Here is an 18946-nt window from a genome sequence, read left to right as displayed (position 1 = left end):
CACGTTCAAAATTTGTGTCTGTGAATCACTGTTTGCATATTTAATATCAGGATATTCTGCCTCAATAATTGTAAACTCTCCGAGAACAGAGTTCCTAAATGGCACTGAAACTGACAATGATGCTGATAGAAAATAGTGTGACCGTGCACAGTCTGAAGGGCACTTTCTCCCCGTGCAGCATCAGCCCGCAGCAGCTGCTTTGGTCATCACCTTATGCTGTGAACCCCAGCTGCCCCAGCAATGACCAAGCAGTTGCTGAGGTACCTAGCAAAAATGTGCCTGCCTTGCATTATTTTCTGCAAGATTAAGGAAAAAAAAAAAAAAAAGACAATAAAGCATCATCACTGGCAGCAACCAAAAACCTCGAGCATCAGCAGCCTGGAAGGCAGGAAAGCTCAGATCAGCACTGTGTGGCTGCTGGACAGGAGGTATGGGTTTCTGGCAGCAGACCTGCTTCTTTCTGTCACCGTTACCTGTCTGTGAATGGATGGTGCCCAATGTTTTCCTGTAATTTCTGATCCCAATGAGCCGAGGTAATAATTTACTGTGGAAAAACATAACCCAGTGTTATCCTTATGGCATGCTGAAGACGAAAACAGAACAGTATATGCATTTCTTTTGTATAATCAGTATTTCTGATACCTTGCCTTGCTTGTCTCACTACCCATATATTCTCAGTCTATATCAATGAGTTCAATTTGTATTAGTTTGTTTAATTTTCCCAATACTTCCCTGGATATACAATGTAGATGAGGATGAAGGGAAAAATAAAAGAGGGAGCTAAGAAAAAATGATAAGATTTCTACCCTCAGTTAAACCCTGCAAACTTTCTCCACAGCCCAGAAATCCTAAGATGACTTCTCCCGTAGCAACAACAAATGTTCTGTATCACTCTCTTCCCAGGTTTTCACATAATTGGATAACAGATTCCAGACACTCACAAGTCCTAGTTGTGAGGCATGATGCTTGGCTTAAGGCTTATTTGGGATCAGCTTCCCTTTTCCCCAGCTCAGAAGCACGTTTTGTGGGACCATAAACTCCTGCTCAGCAGGGGAAGGGACCCTCAGTGAAAGCTCTCCTAACAGAGGCGGCATTTTAAGGACTTGGTCCTGTCATGTTATAAGGAATCCTTTTTCCTCTAAATTCCCTTAACCTGTCTGCATGGTCTAGGTGAATGTCTACATATTTTTTCTTTTGCCCTTCCTTCTTTCCCCACAAATAGCAGTTCTTTACAGCAGGTTTTACACCAAGGGTGTGTATCCCAGTGAGGCAAGAGGAGAGGGAAAAAGGGAAGATAAAGGAAGAGCTTGAGTTGTCTGGATGGACCTCAGTGAGGGATATTTGAGCAAACACGAGGCTGCACAAGGAAGAGCAGCAAGGACGGCTGCAATTTAGTTGCTAGGAGCTGCAGAAAGGCATTGAGGGACAAGCTGTACATGAGCTCGGACACATGCACATCGTTTGCTTTCACGTTGTCAGGCAAGTGGGCAGGTTGGCGTTACAAAGCCCAGAGCAAGCTGTGCTACCGAGTCCTGCTGAGCATGCGAGCATGGTCCAACATGCTCAGGGACATGTGGGGCGGGCGGGAGGCTGGGTCACAGCACGTGTGCAGAGAGCAGAGAGCCTGTGGTTGAGACATGCCCAACAGCCACATGAACGCTGGCAGGAGTCACAGCAGCGTTGGGAGGATACACGTGCTGAGCCTGATTTGAATTTCCAAAGGTCGCATTTGTCATTCTCAGTGTACCGGCATTCTCATTAATGAGCTTCTCCAGCTGGTCCTGTGCAATGTCCTCAGAGCAGGCTGTGGTACCCACAGTGACACAAGGCTACCAGAAAGGCTCAGCCACCACAGATGCAGGTAGGAACACCCCTGGATCAGCACCTCCCCAAAATAAAGGCATTTTAGGGCCACCCTACATTGCCAGGAATGCATGAGAGTTGTGATCTGTTACCAACCAGGACAACTGGGCTGCTTGATGACAGCAGAGCTTGCCAGTGACCAAACTTGAACTTGACTTGAACCAAAATGTCTCTGCTGGTGTGCAGCAGTCACTTCTCTAGCCACACCAGCAGCCTCAGCCAGGGACCAGTTCTCCCTGGCTCCCCTGGGACCCACGGAGCTTAGTACAGATTCTCCTCTGCCTGCTGCCAGCATGTTCTCCTTCTGCTGCCTTGGCTTGGATTTCTAACAAACGCTGTGCTATGAAATGACTTTTCTAGTAACATTTATACCATTAGAGGATCCACAGACCCATCCACTTCCTACTCCTTAAATGTTTTACCCTTGAAGACAGGGCTTGAATAGTGTGTTAGTTTTCACCACAGCCTACTGAAAAAAAACACTCACTTATGCTTGGAAATGTCACTCTGACACCAGCACATGAAGGTGCCCAAGGCCCGGAGTCTGGGCTAGATACAGCTTTGGTCAGAAGGAAATGGTCACAACTGGGGAACTTTACTTCTCAATCGTGCAAATGCTGTGGGACTCCTCCTCTATCTCGCATATCCTACTTCCAGTTGTTCAATACCACGTGTGCCCAACAGATCACAGAATCTCTTGGTTTGTTTTAATTGTCACTGCACAGTTGCTTCATTATCCCATTTTATTAAACATTGGATAGACAGCACTCTGTGGAGAGTACGAACACCATATTGGTTCACTTCTTTCCTACATGGGCTCTTTACTTTTCCCTTAAAACCTCAGACTTACAGACATCTTTTTCACCTGCTTTCATTCTAGATATCTTCTCCGTTGCTGATTTTGTAGATCTTCTTTCACGTCACCAATATTATGGTTCCAGGCAACCATTCCTGCTCTGAGGGTTCACAGAATTGCCCTTCACATTCTCAGCTCTGTCACTGCAGATCTGAAGCTGAGAAGTTTAGTCAAGGATGCATTTCTTTCTAATTCTTCCTGTAGGTATTAGTTTGCTTACTTATTTCTGCACTGCAGATTTGAGTTGATTTGAAATTACATGCCTAAGTGTATTTCCTCAGATATTTTCATTCTGTTTAACTTTTTTCTTTTCCTCAGCAGAGACCCAGTGATTTTGCTGTTAACGTTGTCTGGCAGAAATGGAAGTTGCAGGTAATGAAGGCAGTTAAGACTCTTTCCGTGTTCTCAAAGGTTGTGTCTGACTCAAATTGCAGCATGACCTGAAATCCCTTTTGGGGACACTTCACTACCTCACTGTAAGAGAAATGGCTATTCAGAAAAGGCCCAAGACATAAATCCAAAATAGTTCTTATCTTCCTGTAACTCCACCAAAGACTTATCTCTTGAAAATATCTCTGCTATTTCATACTGCCACGTGAAATCATCAGTAGATGTTCACTTTCCAGGTGATCCACCAGGAGGTGGCTGCCATTGTCTGGTGTTGCAGAAGGTAGGAAATGTTCCCAAATGTGTTTTTTCCTCTTAGATACATGAACATACTTTAGAATAAGCATTGCCATGTCTCTGAACTAGTCTATTTCAACACAGGTATGTTCTTCCCAGTGCAGTGACGGAGCAGTGGCACAGCTGCACAGAGAGGTGGTGGAGTCTCCTTCTCTGGAGACGTTCCAGACCCGCCTGGACGCCTACCTGTGCAACCTGGGCTAGGGAGCTGCTGTGGCAGGGGGCTGGACTCCACGATCTCTGGAGGTCCCTTCCAACCCCTGCAATTCTATGATTCTGTGATCAACTCTTCCAAGTGTGGAGTATATCTACAGTGTAAATTATTTCAAGAGAACCATTCAGCTTGAGGTAATTATTTGATCAGTCCAAAAAAAAAAAAAAAAAAAAAAAAGAAAACCCCAAAATCTTATTATCCTCAGTGTAAGTACATTTGTCATAAGTTCAGTATGTTTTTCAGCTTCTGTGTATGGAGCAATTACAAGTGCCCCTATTAAGGGAGGCTTTGATATTTGGATACATTTAATACGTTTCTCTGTTTCTTTCTCAGTTTCTTACTTTTTGCTGGCAAAAAAAAAAAAGGTTTGCCAGTGCTCTTCCTCTGCATGCTGTATTATTTTTCTTTGCCTGCTTCATGGTGTGCTAGAACACACTCATGATGCTACCCTGTAGCACCTTGAATCTCAGCTTCAGGTCCACCACCATCCTCCTTGCTGTCTGTGTGCTTTTTACCCATGCAGCTGGAAAAAGTCCTCTTGGGCTTATGTTCTCCCTCCCTCCATTCTTCTTCCTCTCTCTTACAGTAGCTTTTTCCTGTTGGCATATCATTCTACACAGACTCTGTTTCAGATCTCTTTTTGGTAACCTCAAGGTTTTTTTGGAGATTTGGTACTCCCTTTCATGTGTTTAAAAGCTGTTGCTCGCAGTTCATTCCTGACAGAACATCCTTCATGTGAAGTGACACCGACATGAAGGGCTGCCTGTTGCTTCACTGCAAAGACTACAGTGGAGCTTCAGCTTTGGAAAAAGAATAGCAAAGGGAAAGCATTTGTCTCTGGTTCATAGATAAAAATCATTTGTAAGGACATGAATTTCTAGGGCCCAGTCTTTCCACATTGAACACTGTGGGAATATTGCTTTGAGTTCAGTGAGAATAACATCAAGCCCTAAAACGTTAGCATGAATACTTATAAAACATGAGTGGAATTATGCAATACATTGTGTGTGTGTGTGTGTATGTGTGCGCTATTTTCCTCACATTGTCCAGCAGCACAGCTTTGAACAACAGGGAGGTTACTGTTTAACCAGAGGCATCATTCTAGCAAAATCTGAAATCTCATGAACTATCGATGTCTTTCATCTGCTGCAAAAGCTTTGATATTTCAAAGGTAAGAATAACTGAAAGAATATATTGAGAATCCTGTCTTCCATTTACTTAGTGTTGCAGAAAACACAATACACAGCAACAATTTCCCTGATAAAGGTCTTTAAAAAAGAACCAGTCTCTTTCCTGGCCAGAACCCAGGCTGATTGGTAATTCCTTTCTGTGTACTTCTGTTGTCCACCTGGTTTCCACCTCAACATCTGAAAATAATGGCTTTGCAATGACCACCTTTGGACAGAGCAAGGTAGACAGACATCAAAGCTGTCATTTCTAGACACTGGCACAGAGTGTGAGGAAAAACAGTGTAGGAAACAGAAGGAAGCAAAAACCATCGCCCAGAGCCTGAGCGTTGTGTTTTATTTCAGTACCAGTGAAGAGCGTGGATACTTGGTGTTGATGTTTCTGAGGTGGGATTCCTGCCAAACACAGTGTGGTTCAGTGACAGCTCTGGGCAAGTAGGATCTTCACTGGTTCCCTGTTCTGATGCTTACTTATTTGCAGGGATGGATAAAATCACTTTGCATCAGTTTCCACATGTGTAAATAGTGGCTTGGCTTTTGGAAAAGAAGTATTCTATGTAAGTGTTTATATCTTGTTACAAAGGGGCTGTAAGTGACCTAGAAAACAGATAAAGTCTCCTGGTATCAAATAGGATTCTGATCTGTGCAGACTTACAAAGCAGCTATCTAGAAGCTGCCTTTCATGCTGACAGTTGTTAGACAGCATCAATCCTGCAAAAATGCTGATCAAAGTAAGCAGCATTTTATTGTGTAAAAAAATAGCATTTTACCAAGCTTCTGGCAAAAGCTCGGCTCAATGGCCACTGTACTAAGACTCTGTGTGTGGCAGGGGATCAGTGAATGTACATACAAGGGACTGAGCTGTTCTGCACACCCTGGGGCACTGCTCAGGGACCTGCAAGGGCCAGGAGCTATGTGGTACACATGGAGTCAGATGCAGGCAAAGTCCCACCCAATGTGTCTCTTGCAGATACCTCAACAGTTATTCTGTGCTTCCGCTCATATTATCTCCCAACTGACCATGCAATTTTGGCCTGTTGTTTACCAGAACTGAGTGAGTGAAGTTGTGGACTCCATCTCTACTGCTTCAGACCCCACAGCAACCCACAGTGCTACAGGTCATGGCATTCCTCATCAAATGTCCACAGCAAGAGAGTGACATTGTACAAGAGAGTGACATTGTATTTCCCCTATATCCTCTGGTTCTGGTAGGAATGGGATCTGATTTTTCTCCCTGTCCTCCTTTCACCCCAGCTCCATCTCTTCTGTCTGGTGTTAATAACCCACACACTGTCACTAGCATGTTTCCCTTTTATCCCAATTCCTTCCTGCTATTCTCTACCTCCCCATCAAGTGATGCCTCAGCACTCTAAAGAAAGACTTACTGAAAACAAATGGAAACAACACTCAGTGAGGTGGTGGGAGGGAAGTTCAGCTTTGAGTTACACAACCAGCTCCTTGTTGTCTTCCCAGGGGGTGTGCTGGAGAAGAAGGCAAATATTGGGTGCATTGATATACCAGCTCTGCAAGAGAGTGCAGGGCACAGAGGACAGCAGTGTGCTCTCTGGCTCAGGTTCAGTTGGTTGGAGGAGGACATACAGCTACAGAAATAGGATGTGTTGCTGTTGACTTGTGCATTTAGATTGATGGGGAATCCAGGATGGGTTTGCAAGAGAAATTTTTCTTTTCTTCCCCACCTGACCTGTAACCATAACACTAACAGGACATAATAGTTTTATGAGTTCAAAGAGTCAAGGCTCAGTCATGTCACACATGAAATAGCTTTCTGCTTAGGCAATAAAGAACTTTAGTTTCTCTCAAAGCAGTGAGTTCTATAAACCATACATTGATCTGAGAAGAAAATTGTTAACAACTTTAGAAAATGAGAGAGTATATTTCTCTGAAATTGAGTCAGTTCTATTATTGCTGAAGGCCAGCCTGCTTAGATAAATTGACTTCTAGTGACTTAGAAATCGCAGCAAAGATGGTGTCTGGTCAATAGTTTAACACTTCGTTTCAGGGAATAGAGGTATTGTTGACCTAGCCAGAACCAGACAGAGGCCATTGTGGAAAATGTCAGCAAAACCCAGTATGAAATAGCCCAGGTAAAGGATGAATCATCAAGAACTAATGAAAGAAATGACATTTTCTTTTTAAGATTACTCAATAGAAAAGCAAGGACTTACATTTGGTTTACATTTTAAGTGGTTTGACTTACCTTTCACTTACTTAGAGCTGAAAGTGAGCTGTGTTAGAGTGTTTGTCCTGTGACAGCTTATCCATCATCCATCATATACAGTGCACACAGGCAAAACCATTACCAGAGCTTTCAGTCCATCGCAGACCTTGTGCCTTTCCATTTTGTTCTGAAATTTATCCCAGAAATTGTGTGCACTTATGAACCACTTCCAAGCGTGTGACTGTATTTCCAACTTTGATTCCAGGTGGCAACAGAGGTGGCAGGGAGCGCCACTGTCTTTCCCTGATGATTTCTAGAATCCTCTTTTTGATTGCTACATCTTTACTAAAATTTGTATTTGGGGCTGAAATTTTTCATGCCAGCACAGCAAAAAATGTAGAACTTTTTTTTCTTGCCAATTCCTTCACGTATATTTTTGTCTGCTACAATGAAGGCACGGTCCACCCCTCAAGATAATTATATCCCATAGTAGGTAAGTCACAATTTTTCTGTATCCCACCTGGGACAGGAGCCTGATGAGCTGTCATTCAACAGGACAACTTTAGTTGATTTGGGCAATTCTTGCAGCATTGCTGGAAAGGAAAAAAAGAGTGTTTTAAGATCTCACACTTGTCCTTCAGTTTTGATTAGGATCCTCAGGGCTTACTGTTGAGCTGCTTCCTCTGGGCTGTCTATCAATGACAATACTGAAATACTTATGAACATGCTGGGCTGAGGCATCTCCCTCTTTCACTGACACCAAGCGCTGGAAGTGACAGAGCTCAGCTGTGCTCTTCAGTGGCAACATTTTTTAAAAATGAAAGGGAAGGAGAAAGAGACAATGAGACCACACCAACCAACAGGCAATGGGAATGTCTCAGAGTATGACTTCTGTCACTGTTATGCTCCTTGGGCCATCCTTACATCCAAATGATTACACTGATTTAAATGGAGTTGGTGGCATGTATTTGGCAGGCCACGACTAAAAATCAGTGCATAGACTCATAGGTTACTCATAGGGTAGGTAAAGATTTATGGGATGAACTGATGGAGGGTAACTTGAAGGTGGCTGTTAAGAAGTGCACAACCTACCTGAACCCCAGAAATCACAAAATCACAAATCATAGGGCTTGGAAGGGAACTCTGGATCACCTAAGGACCCCTCTGAGGGTTGCTTGGCCTCAAAATGCTTTTGGTAAGTGTCTTACTGTATGAATCTGAGAGAAAATGCATTTTGGGTGGATTGTGCTTAACCACATTTAATTCCCTTGTTTGTAATCTGCTACTTGCCCTGAGCTGAGGTAAGTTGCAGCAAAGAACCAGAAGGCAAAGTGTTATTTTCCTTAAGTAATGTGGTTTATGTCATAGATACAGGAGCGTTGTCAGCAGGTGCTGCTGTGACTGGGTTTAAATAAATTTTAAAAGCATCAGGAATTAGGACTTGGGCTTCATGATCCTTATGGGTATCCAGTGCAGAGTATTCTATGTTTTACTACTTGATTTTTATTATCTAGTCCAACCCCTCTGCTAAAACTTAGAGTAGTTTACACAGGAAAATGTCCAGACAGGTTTTGAATATTTCCAGAGAATAAGACTCCAACTGCCTGTCTGGGCAGCCTGCTCCAGTGCTCTGTCACCCTCATAGTCAGAGAATTTCTTTCTCATGTTTGTATGGAACTTCCTGTGTCCCAGTTTGTGCCCACTGCCCCTTGTCCTACCACTGGACACCAGGCTGAAAGGAGCTTGGCCCCATCCACTTCACAACTGTCCAGTAGATATTAATTGATAAGATTCCCCTCTCAGCCTTCTCTTCTCCAGGCTGAACAGTCCCATGTCTCTCAATCTTTCCTCACTAGAGACGCTCCAAAACCCTCATCATTTTTGTAACCCTTTGCTGGATTCTCTCTAGACATTCCCTGACTTTTTTGAACTGGGGAGCCCAGAACTGGACACAGTACTCCGTATGTGACCTCACCAGGGCAGGGCAGAGAAGGAGGATCACCTCTCTCAACCTGCTGGCCACACTCTTTTTAATGCACCCCAGCATCCCATTGGAGTTCTTAGCCACAAGGGCACACTGCTGGCTCATGGCCAACCTGTAATCCACCAGGACACTCAGGTCCTTCCCTGCTGAACTCCTTTCCAGCAGGTCAGCTCCTAACCTGTAACGATGCACATTGTCATTCCTCCGGACAGCAGGCCTGATGAGGGTGCACTGTTTTCTCTGTGCTCTTCCTCAAACCTTGTGGAAATGGAAGAAGCCAATTTGACTATATGGCCATCAGAACAAGTGCCCAGGCATTTGGCTTGTGTGGAACTCTCTGCACACTGCACGTGTGTTTCTGGAGACAACTTCCCAGACAGAGAGACAAGAACCTTGCCACCAGCAGACCTCAGTGATGTTGTACATAACAGGTGGTTTACACCAATTGCTTGAAGTGATAGAAGTACGAAAAACCTCAGCAGCTGCTTTTGATTATAGTGAATACACAGTGTCAGGACTATTTTTTTTTTTTCCTCTTTTACCTACACCAGAGTGAGAGACTGGACCACCATAGCCTGATTTCTCTGAGCTATGTGAATGTGTTTGAAATCTGAGTGCTTTAGGCTCGGAGTTGCACTGAAAGCAGTGAGTAGGTGCCACACATCCCCACAGTGGGCAGGGCTTCCCAGGGGTCTGCCCTGCACATGCCAGAGTGGGCTGTAACTGATGGGCCTGCAGCAGTCTAAGGGAGGGGAAGAGATCACCAGATCAGCATTCAGTAAATTTATTCAGCACCTTTTGGCCACCATTACCTTATTGCTGCATGGGTGATTTTTTTCAATTTTTCCACAGACTTAGAAATAAGAATCTTTATTTAAGTGCTTATATTTAGCCATATTGGAACTTCATGTTCCAGTATTAAGGCTTTGAAAGGGATATTTCATATGAGATGAATATTTGCTAAGCCATCAGATTCAAAAGTAGATTTTTGGAAACGGACACAACCTGCAAACAGCTTTTCAACACTCAGCAGTTTTGCCTCTGCCCCGTATGGTGTCTCTTATTAATCAGGGTGAGGACCAGAGTTCATTTCTGAGCACCGAGGCACTCAGATCTTGCTGTTCCTTCCCAGCACAGCAATTTCGTCAAAGTAATCACTTTGGTTCTTCCGTTCAGCTTCCCATCTCTAACCTTGCAAGGCCCAACAATACTTGTAGAACGATAAAATCATAAATGGTGTTATTATGGCTACATCTCAAGCTCCATTTTGAGTGCTGCATATGCTGACAGTGAAGTACTCCAAAATAAATGGAAGTTTATTTTGTTGCATTTTGGTGCTAAAAATAAATGACTATGTAATTAAAGGCATTGCAGGTAGTGTTGCATTATTGTTATGCATAATTAAAATGCATTCTCAAATTTTTCAGCTTGGATTTTTGGTGACTCATCCCATGCTTTTCTCTCTGCATCCAGATATTTTTGGAGCATGGATGAATTCCAAGTATTAAATCTCAATTTAGACAGGATAAAAGAGATAACAGCATGTTGGGAAAGTGATCAAACTAAAGCCAAATTCGTATCAGCTGCTTTGGTGAAAATGATCCCTTCTTTTCTGTCTTAGCATCCTGTGTTCTGGCTGGAGCAAGCTGTAAAGAGTTACACCTGAACTGGGGGCACTGCTCAGTCTAGCTCCTCTGGAAATCTTCTGGGGAGAAAACTCCCAAGCCAGCATCCCCTGTGGCCATATCTGCTCCTTTGGTACAAAACCTACTTGGTATAAGTGAAGGATGCAACCCAGGTGCATGTGAAGAGCAGCTGCACCCTGATTTTGTTTGTCATATAATAACAGAATCACTAAGGTTGTAAAGACCACTAAGAGCATCTAGTCCAACGGTCACCCATCCCCACCATGCCTACTAACAGTATCCCTCAGTGCCACATCTACACACTTCTTGAACACCTCCAGGGACAGTGACTCCACCACCTCCCAGAGCAGCCTGTGCCAGTGGGACCACCACTCTGATCATTTCTAGACACGTAACGGAGGTGTGTATCCTAAAGAACAGAAGTAGATCAGTTGCAATCCCTGCTAGCTATAGGGAAAAATATTTTAACTCTCACAACTAATACAGAAAATACTGCTTGAATCTAGAAGTGCCACACAAAATGAACCTCCTGTGGCCGATTCTGGAGTATATCAGTGGTTACATGGGGTGAAAGCAGGCACATGCACTCACAGCAGTGCCTGTATGCTGCAGTGCTGCTGGGGTGTAGGATACAACCCATTGAATATTGCCATGCCACATTTAAAATGGCACTCAAAAGGAGTGTCATTTTTGGGCAGCTACTAGACAGATAAAAAAAGATATGGAAAAAAAAGCTCCTAACTCTTGATAGGAATTCACAACAAGATGTAAACAATCAGCCAAGCTTGAATCTGAAGTTACCAAACAATTTGCCCAGAGAGTGATTTCTGAGTAAGTGATGCTGCCTTTAGTGTCACTGAATAGATCTTTATGAGATGTTTCATGTAGAGTATTAGTGTTTTAACATGCAGATGGAGGATGGGCTCTAACTGAAAATCATTTGGCTGGGACTGCCATAAAGGAAATAAGCAAGTGGTTTGGGTCTTATGGAAACCCCTTGTGGTTGAACGGTTAGTTGATGAGACAAAGGCTGTCCAAAAGATACTGGCAGTGAAATGAAGCAGACTGGACTGAGGAGTTCAGTGTCCAGCACCCTATTACAGAGCAAGGGGACCTGATTGGGGCTTTGCCTCTTACCCAACACACTGTGGGTGGGAAATGGGGCCTTTCTATTGACAATTTTCTGCTTTCCACTGTAGTGCTGCCAAAGTGAATGGCCTCACTACTGTGGTGAGTTTGTTCTGATCTATCAGCTTCTAGGCTTGCATCTGCAAGGTGAAAAATCAGGGTCTTGCAGTCATGATGAAATTCATGCATATTATCAAGTTCTCATAGGGGTCTTCTTGAAGAGTAGGACTTGTTCTTTTTCCTTCATGTGTGTGTGTGTGTAAATAGGACCTAATAACATCATTAAATTAATTCTTCTTGTTGCTATGGGAACACACTTTCATACAGGGAGTATATGTAACAGATTGTAGACTAACACTTCCACAGGAGCACATTATCAAGCATGCATTTTCTTTTTCAAAGCAGACTGTGGAAAAAATTGACCCAGAGTCAGTGTGCAGGCTAACCAGCATTCACACCCGAGATGTGAAGCCACCATCTGGCACTCAGGCTTGCACTTCAAGGAGGTGAGGGGTGGGTTAGCAGGGAGAGAAAACCCAGCCCCAAACACACTGAGGATCAGATGCTTGCTAGTTTGCTGGTTGTCCCATAGAAATGCTGCTGATGCACTCTGGGAACAGCTGGCACTGGTATTCTAGTTTCCGTCTGCTCCAAAACCCACATCCCCAGGCTGGGTGGAGAAAGGGCAACAAATTGCCCCGCCCCCACCGGTGGGAGCCCTTTAGGAAGCATCATAGCCCAAAGAGCCTAGTCATAAGAACTTAGGTACTGTGTTGTTTGCAGGCAGCTAGGTAATCAGCAAACGAGCAGAGATTCATTCACAAACTTCATTAAAGGCATTAAAACGCCTAGTGCCAGCTACCCTGTGGTAGTGGCAGGGAACTGACAAAGGGAGGTGTTCCCAGCACATGAACCACATCTGCCCTGCAACCAGCTAGAAAGCCATGCTTCCACCACAGGGGACCATGGGTAACAACTGTGTCACCACAAAGAACACAACTGGTATTTCAATAATGATTCACGAGTAACGACAAAAAATTAAAATTAAGTCAGATACACAACAGGGAAACAGAATCCTTTAAGATTCAGTTTTGGAGAAAGAAAGGCTGACCGCTGAAAGCAGATGAAGCATTGAAGAGTGAGGTCTGAAGACCACTGCTCTGATGCAGAAGTGCATCAGAACTGAGCATTCTGTAGCACAGGTGTCACTGCAAAGCTGATGAGCAAGTTGTGAAGTGACTCAGAATCACAGCATGACTGAGATTGGCAGGGACCTCTGGGTCCATCCATCCAAACCCCGCCCAAGCAAGGACACCCAGAACAGGATGCCTACATCCATGTCCAGGTAGTCCTTCAAGAAACTCAAGAGCTGGAAAGACCCTCCATACCAATGCACTATTCTAGTTTAGTCCTACTAATTCCTCCACACTGCTCATAGCCTGGCTTATCACACATCTTCAAAACGACTGTTTATATTTTAACAAAGCAATCTGTTCCCCATAACACAGATGCAAATGTGGCTATCTGTGACAGCTCCCCACTCCTCTGAGTTTCATCTTCCATAAATAAGGCTTCCTTCTTTAGGTTGAGCTTCTGCAAGTTGCTCCCAAATGGCTCAGTTGGCCTTTAATTGTAATTGAAATGCATTTTATCAGCTTGCAGTAATTCAACCAGATGATTCCATTCCTCCTAGAATGGTACTTTTTTTCTGCTCATTACAGCATCACTAACCTTCATGTTGCCTCTGAACTTAACCAGTTGTGGTGTTTGTTTTCTTGCTTATCATTTTTTTTAGCTTGTTGATATTAGATTATTTAAATAATAATAGCAACAACTACTAGGAAACATCAACGACAGCAAGAGCCAATGACTCTCCCCCCTTCGCCCCTTGTTGCCATCTGACAGCAAGTCTGTTTATCAGCTCTCCACTGCATGCTCAGTTGACACCATGTTACACAAATATTTAAACATCATGTCACGCAGTTTGAAGTCAAATGCTTTGGAGAAACTTGTTTTTCTGTATGGGGTTTCGTATCCATCTAATCTCATTAAAAAATGGAAAAAATGAACTTTTTCTGTTATGAGACCTATCAACCTGTCCATAGAATGATGGAATCTTCCTTTAAAGAGCATAGCTTCTCCTTAGTAAAATTTATTGTGCAGCGTATGGATTTGGTTTTTTTTGTTGTTGTTTTGAGCTTTTTGCAATGTCTGTAGAGATGAATCTTCAAGGGCAATCACAAAGTGAATGTGAATAACATCCAGGTGGCATCAGCATTTCCACCAGTAAATTTATATTCTCAGTCACTACTTTAGATAGTTTTCCGAGGGCTATTTTAAAGCCCTAAATATATATCTGCCTGGTTGGTATTGCATTCTGTTTGCACAACATAAATGTCAACAGAGCCTGACCAGGGATACCTAGGCAACAGCTAATTTTTAGGTCAGTGATTAACTCTTCTTTGTCACAACGTAATTTACCATCAAATTATCTCATGCTGAATATAGCACTTTCCAGATTAAAAATAAAAAGGACCTGTTATTTTTAGACACTCAAAGTCAGTTTTTGAAACTAGACACAAGTGAAGCTTGCTGTATTTTTGCCTGGTTGCAGCAAGGATCTCAGCAACGGGAAAAGTGCCTTGGAGAGTCTGTCCCTTTTGCAGGAGTCATCAAGAAGTTGGACCAGAGGAGCAGCTCAGCTGCCTCCTGCCATGCTATCTTTGTGCCAATAGCAGGAAGTGATGGATTTGTATCTTATATGGTGATATATTCACACTTCCTTGATGAGATTAAAAATGAGGTGCTACCAATTAGCACACACATGAACAGCTCATAAAGTACTGACACACACCTTGCACTGTACCTCCAGAACACTGCTTTCTGATCTCCAAACAGGGATTTTTTTGTTAATGACTCAAAACACGCTTTCATTTTAAAGATCTCTATATTCCAGCATGGTGTTTCAAATTCATTTTGCCATCATATTAAGACTTTTGGATAAACCAGTGAAAACTGACCTCTAACAGCATATGGTTAAACACCGTTCTAGAAGTCCTAGCAGGAAACAGGCCCCTTTACAGGAAAACAGAGATTGCCTAATAGCAATCATCCTTCTTCCTGGACAACCACTGATTTATGATCTATATTCCTATGAGAGGGGAGGTTGTTTTCAATCAAGATATAAGGATACTGCTACATATGGGGCAAAATGGATATGAGCTTCTGTCACTGTATTTACTGAACCAAGATGAGCGTATCCTTACTCGCAGGGTGATGGTGGTAGGAGGGCAGTGGGTTTTGCTCCATGCCAGAGCCTGATTGTTGCTCTACCCATGGATTTTTCACAGCTGTTCCTACTACTTTGTGAAACACAGCTGTCCAGGTCCCTCAGTTCTGCTCTGTAAACACTGTGACTTCAACCCTTTCAGTTTTAAATTTAGCTTGCTTCTATATTAAAGAAGACACCACTGGGGAAAAAAAAATAAAGAAAATAATATACCAAATCTACACTTGAAGTAGTAAATGAGAATTGTAAATTCTCAGCAACTAAAGAATAATCAGTTTGTTCCTTGCTGGCAGGAACCCAGGCTGCTGAGCAGTAACAGACTTGTTTTGAAGTTACTTTAATTCATTCTCTTAGAAGAAACATCTTTGCTAAGTGTTGTCAAGCAGGCACATCAAGAAACACGAAACTAGATTTCTTTAAAGAAGTACAAACTTTGATCACATTTAGAACACTCAACATATTTAGAGGATGAAACATTATAAGTATCATAGGTACTATCAGCTTAAATACGAGTCAATAACATCTCTAGGTAATGTCTAATTTACCATATAATATATTTGGTTGTGATGCATGGATCTGTGCCTGTGATGCCTAATTCTCAGACCAACCACCTAGAACAACACCCTCACTGGCCAGCAGGGAGCTTCCTCTCTGCCTTACAGCTGGATCTCACATCTATCAGTGCAGCCTTCCTTCCTTCAATGGTATCACATCCATTTTCCTGACACTACCTACCAGATCCTGTGCTTTCTTTGGTGCCTTTTTAATACAAAATTTTCTACAATGTCTACGGTTTTGTAAAGTTTAGTGAGGCAAGACCACCCATTCAACATTTCTTGGATAAAAATCATGCAATTTGAGAGTTAGTTGAGCCCTAAAAGAAATTGCCTATAGAGATGAGGCAAACTCTAGTACAGAAGGCCTTAAGGGCAGGTTGGACACTCATCTATTAAGGATTGGTTAGTTAAGCATAATTCTTTTATATTTAGACCATGTGGAGATGGACAAGAGCAATCACATGAAAGATAAAACACCTCCAGCCTTTTAAGATGAAGAAAGATGTAGATTTTGGCCACTTCTCAAAGGATTGTTTATACATTACTCTTTAAGTAACTCTTTAATGCCATACAGTTGTTGATCCAAATATTTGGTAGGGTATGTAGTTGTTTATTCCTCTGATAGTTGTGGAGTATGGGAGGGAATACTTAAGTCAATAGTACATAAACAGCTGCACCTGGACAAATCTTCCCTTTTAGAGTAAAAGAAAAAAGAAGCATTGCTTAGGCCTTTAAAAAAAAAAATACTGTGTCTGGGAAATGATCTCTGGTGCAAATCCTGTGCATTCGGAGGCTTCTGCTGCCTTGAGACAGCACTGCTTCCCTCATCCCGTCCCTCAACGGTTCCACCAAGGTCAAATGCTGAACTTAGTTTCTTTTCAGTTTAGATCTTAGAGTGGTAAGGTATTGGCACAGCTGCCCAGAGAAGCTGTGGGTGCCCTATCCCTGGAGGTACTCAAGGCCAGGTTGGATGGGGTCCTGGGCACCTGAGCTGGGGGGGGGTTGGGTGCCAGGACTGCCCACAGCAGGGGGTTGGGCCTGGTTGGCTTTGAGGTCCCTTCCAAACCAAACCATTCCATGATTTGCTGTTGATGGTTTCTTTCCCCCATCAAAACAAGCAAGAGGGGAAGGAAAAGCAGCAAAATGCGTTTATTTTACTTCAGTACCTTCATCACTTATCCACAGAAATATACAGAGTGGAACAGAGGATATGGTTTTTAAGAAACAGTGAACTACGCTGTGCTTTTCCTAATGGCCTATGTACAAACCAATGTGCAGCACTTTCAGCATCCATACGCTACTTCCACATGCTATTTGGAAACCAAGTTTTTTCTTCTGGAGCCCTTAGTCTAACTGCCTGATGAAAGTAGTTATATACCTCTATATTGGATGCCATAAATTTTTATAACTACTTTCATATTCATTGTGTCCCATAATCACAGAATTGCATGGGCTGGAATGGACCTCAAGAGACCACCAAGTTCAATTCCCCTGCTAAAGCAGGTACCCTACAATAGGTTGCACAGGTAGATGCCCAGGCAGGTCTTGAATATCTCCATAAGAAACTCCACAACCTCTCCAGGCAGCTTGTACCAGTGCTCTGTCACTCTCATACTAAAGAAGTTCTTCCACGCGTTAATATGGAACTTCCTATGTTCAAGTTTTAGGTCAATACTGCTTGTTCTATCACTACACACCACCAGGAAGAGGCTGGCCTCATCTATTTGCATCCAACCTACATTTATTAACATTTAGCAGGTCCCCTTCCCAGTCTTCTCCACAGGCTGAACAGACCCATCTTACTCATTCTTTCATCATGCAGGAGTTGCTCCAGGACCTTCATCATTTTTGTGGCCCTTCCCTGGGCTCCTGCTAGGAGATCCTTGTCTTTCTTGAACTGGAGAGCCCAAAACTGGACTCAGTACTACAAACATGGCCTCACCAAGGCAGAGTAGAGGGGGAGGATCACCTCCCTCAGCCTGCTGGCCACACTTTCTAATCCGCTCTAGGATCTCATTGGCATTCTTGGCCACAAGGGCACACTACCCATAGCCTCAAGTTGTTGTAAAACCCTTTGAGAACCACTAATGAAACCTTTTAAAAACATTACCTATTCTTCTATTTTTCTGTACATATCCACAAATACATTTTCTTCTTGATGAAAAAAGAAGTGCATAATAGTTGAAGAACTCCTCAGGTTTCAACCTAAGTTTCAACTTGAAACTTGACAGTAAGCATTAATTACACTACTTAAAGCAGCTACCACCTGCATTCATGATCCCTTTGTTTCCTGCTAGAGATTCATACTGAATAACATAGTAAAAGCCCCCACAAAATCCATGGAGGAAACACAGCTTTGTGAATACAACTAAATAGAACAAGACTTTCACTTCAAGCATGTGCTAGAAAAAGCATTAAAGTTGTGTTGCTGTGCTCACGTATAACACAACCACATAAGCAGAATAGTTTTACAGGTATACAAGCAGACCAACTTTCCTAGACCATACCTGAGTAAAGGCCCGAGAAGAAAAGCAGCTGAAGACTGATCAAAAAGGACCAAAGGTACAGTGTATTCTCACAGTCAAGAGCCACATGAGAAAAATCTGTGGAAAAGAAAAAGAAAGAGAACTATTTAGGATCAAATTTTAATCCTAATTGGTACCCCAATCCCACTGAAGTTTATTTTGTTGGTAGCCTTTGTAATGCAAAGTGTTTGCAGGTGGACATCTGCCTCCATCTGACCAGACAGAGAGGAGAAATGTTAATGAAATCATCAGTGATACCAGGTGATAGAGCTCAGTTTGCCAAGTCGGGAAACTGGAGATGTATCTGAATGCATTCCTAAGTGTTTAAAACATCTTTTCACACCAGCTGTATAGAAAGCTCTGAAATGTCAGCACTGCTTAGTTTACCATCTGTGTTGTCCTCGGTCTCTCTTCCCCTCCTCCCTCTTTTATTTTAAGGTTTCTTTATATTGCCAGAAGAAAAATGACTCTTAAATATTTTCACCATGATATTGGAATGATAAATTTTTGAAGGGCTTTTTTTGTTCTAACTCATGCTATGTAAAGCACATTTAATAATACTTAACATTTAGTCAGCCTACTTATTAATCATTAAAGAATATCAGCTATCAAAACAATCCATAGTTAACTGAAATTAAGTAATCATATATTAAAATTACACTGCAATATTGCTCAGCTTTAAGAACAGATGGAAGAATTCAAGCAAAGATTTTTAGGTCATTTATTTCAACAATTATTCAATTTTATTTCTGTTAAATTTTCAGAATTTTTCTAAGATAAATCTTCAATTATATTATACATTCTGTATAGACACGTACTGCCAAAACATAGCTT

General features: G+C 42.5%; 1 long non-coding RNA gene across 2 annotated transcripts; it reads left to right on the top strand.

Moving 5' to 3' along the window:
* The first annotated feature begins 1730 nt into the window (after positions 1–1730).
* Positions 1731–3391, top strand: LOC136048985 (uncharacterized). Of its 2 annotated transcripts, none has more exons than XR_010622248.1 (3): positions 1731–1861; positions 3041–3091; positions 3346–3391. It is a non-coding gene; the product is annotated as an uncharacterized LOC136048985 (long non-coding RNA). The 2 variants fall into 2 exon arrangements; XR_010622247.1 differs by having other exon boundaries at positions 3038–3091.
* The last annotated feature ends 15555 nt before the right edge of the window (positions 3392–18946 follow it).

Source organism: Cyrtonyx montezumae, unplaced genomic scaffold (assembly GCF_038088225.1).
Source record: "Cyrtonyx montezumae isolate F1298 unplaced genomic scaffold, pur_monq_1.0 scaffold_0, whole genome shotgun sequence".
In the NCBI taxonomy this organism is placed as follows: domain Eukaryota; kingdom Metazoa; phylum Chordata; class Aves; order Galliformes; family Odontophoridae; genus Cyrtonyx; species Cyrtonyx montezumae.
The sequence above is the reverse complement of the archived record's forward strand: the minus strand, read 5'-3'. Positions and strand labels throughout refer to the sequence as shown.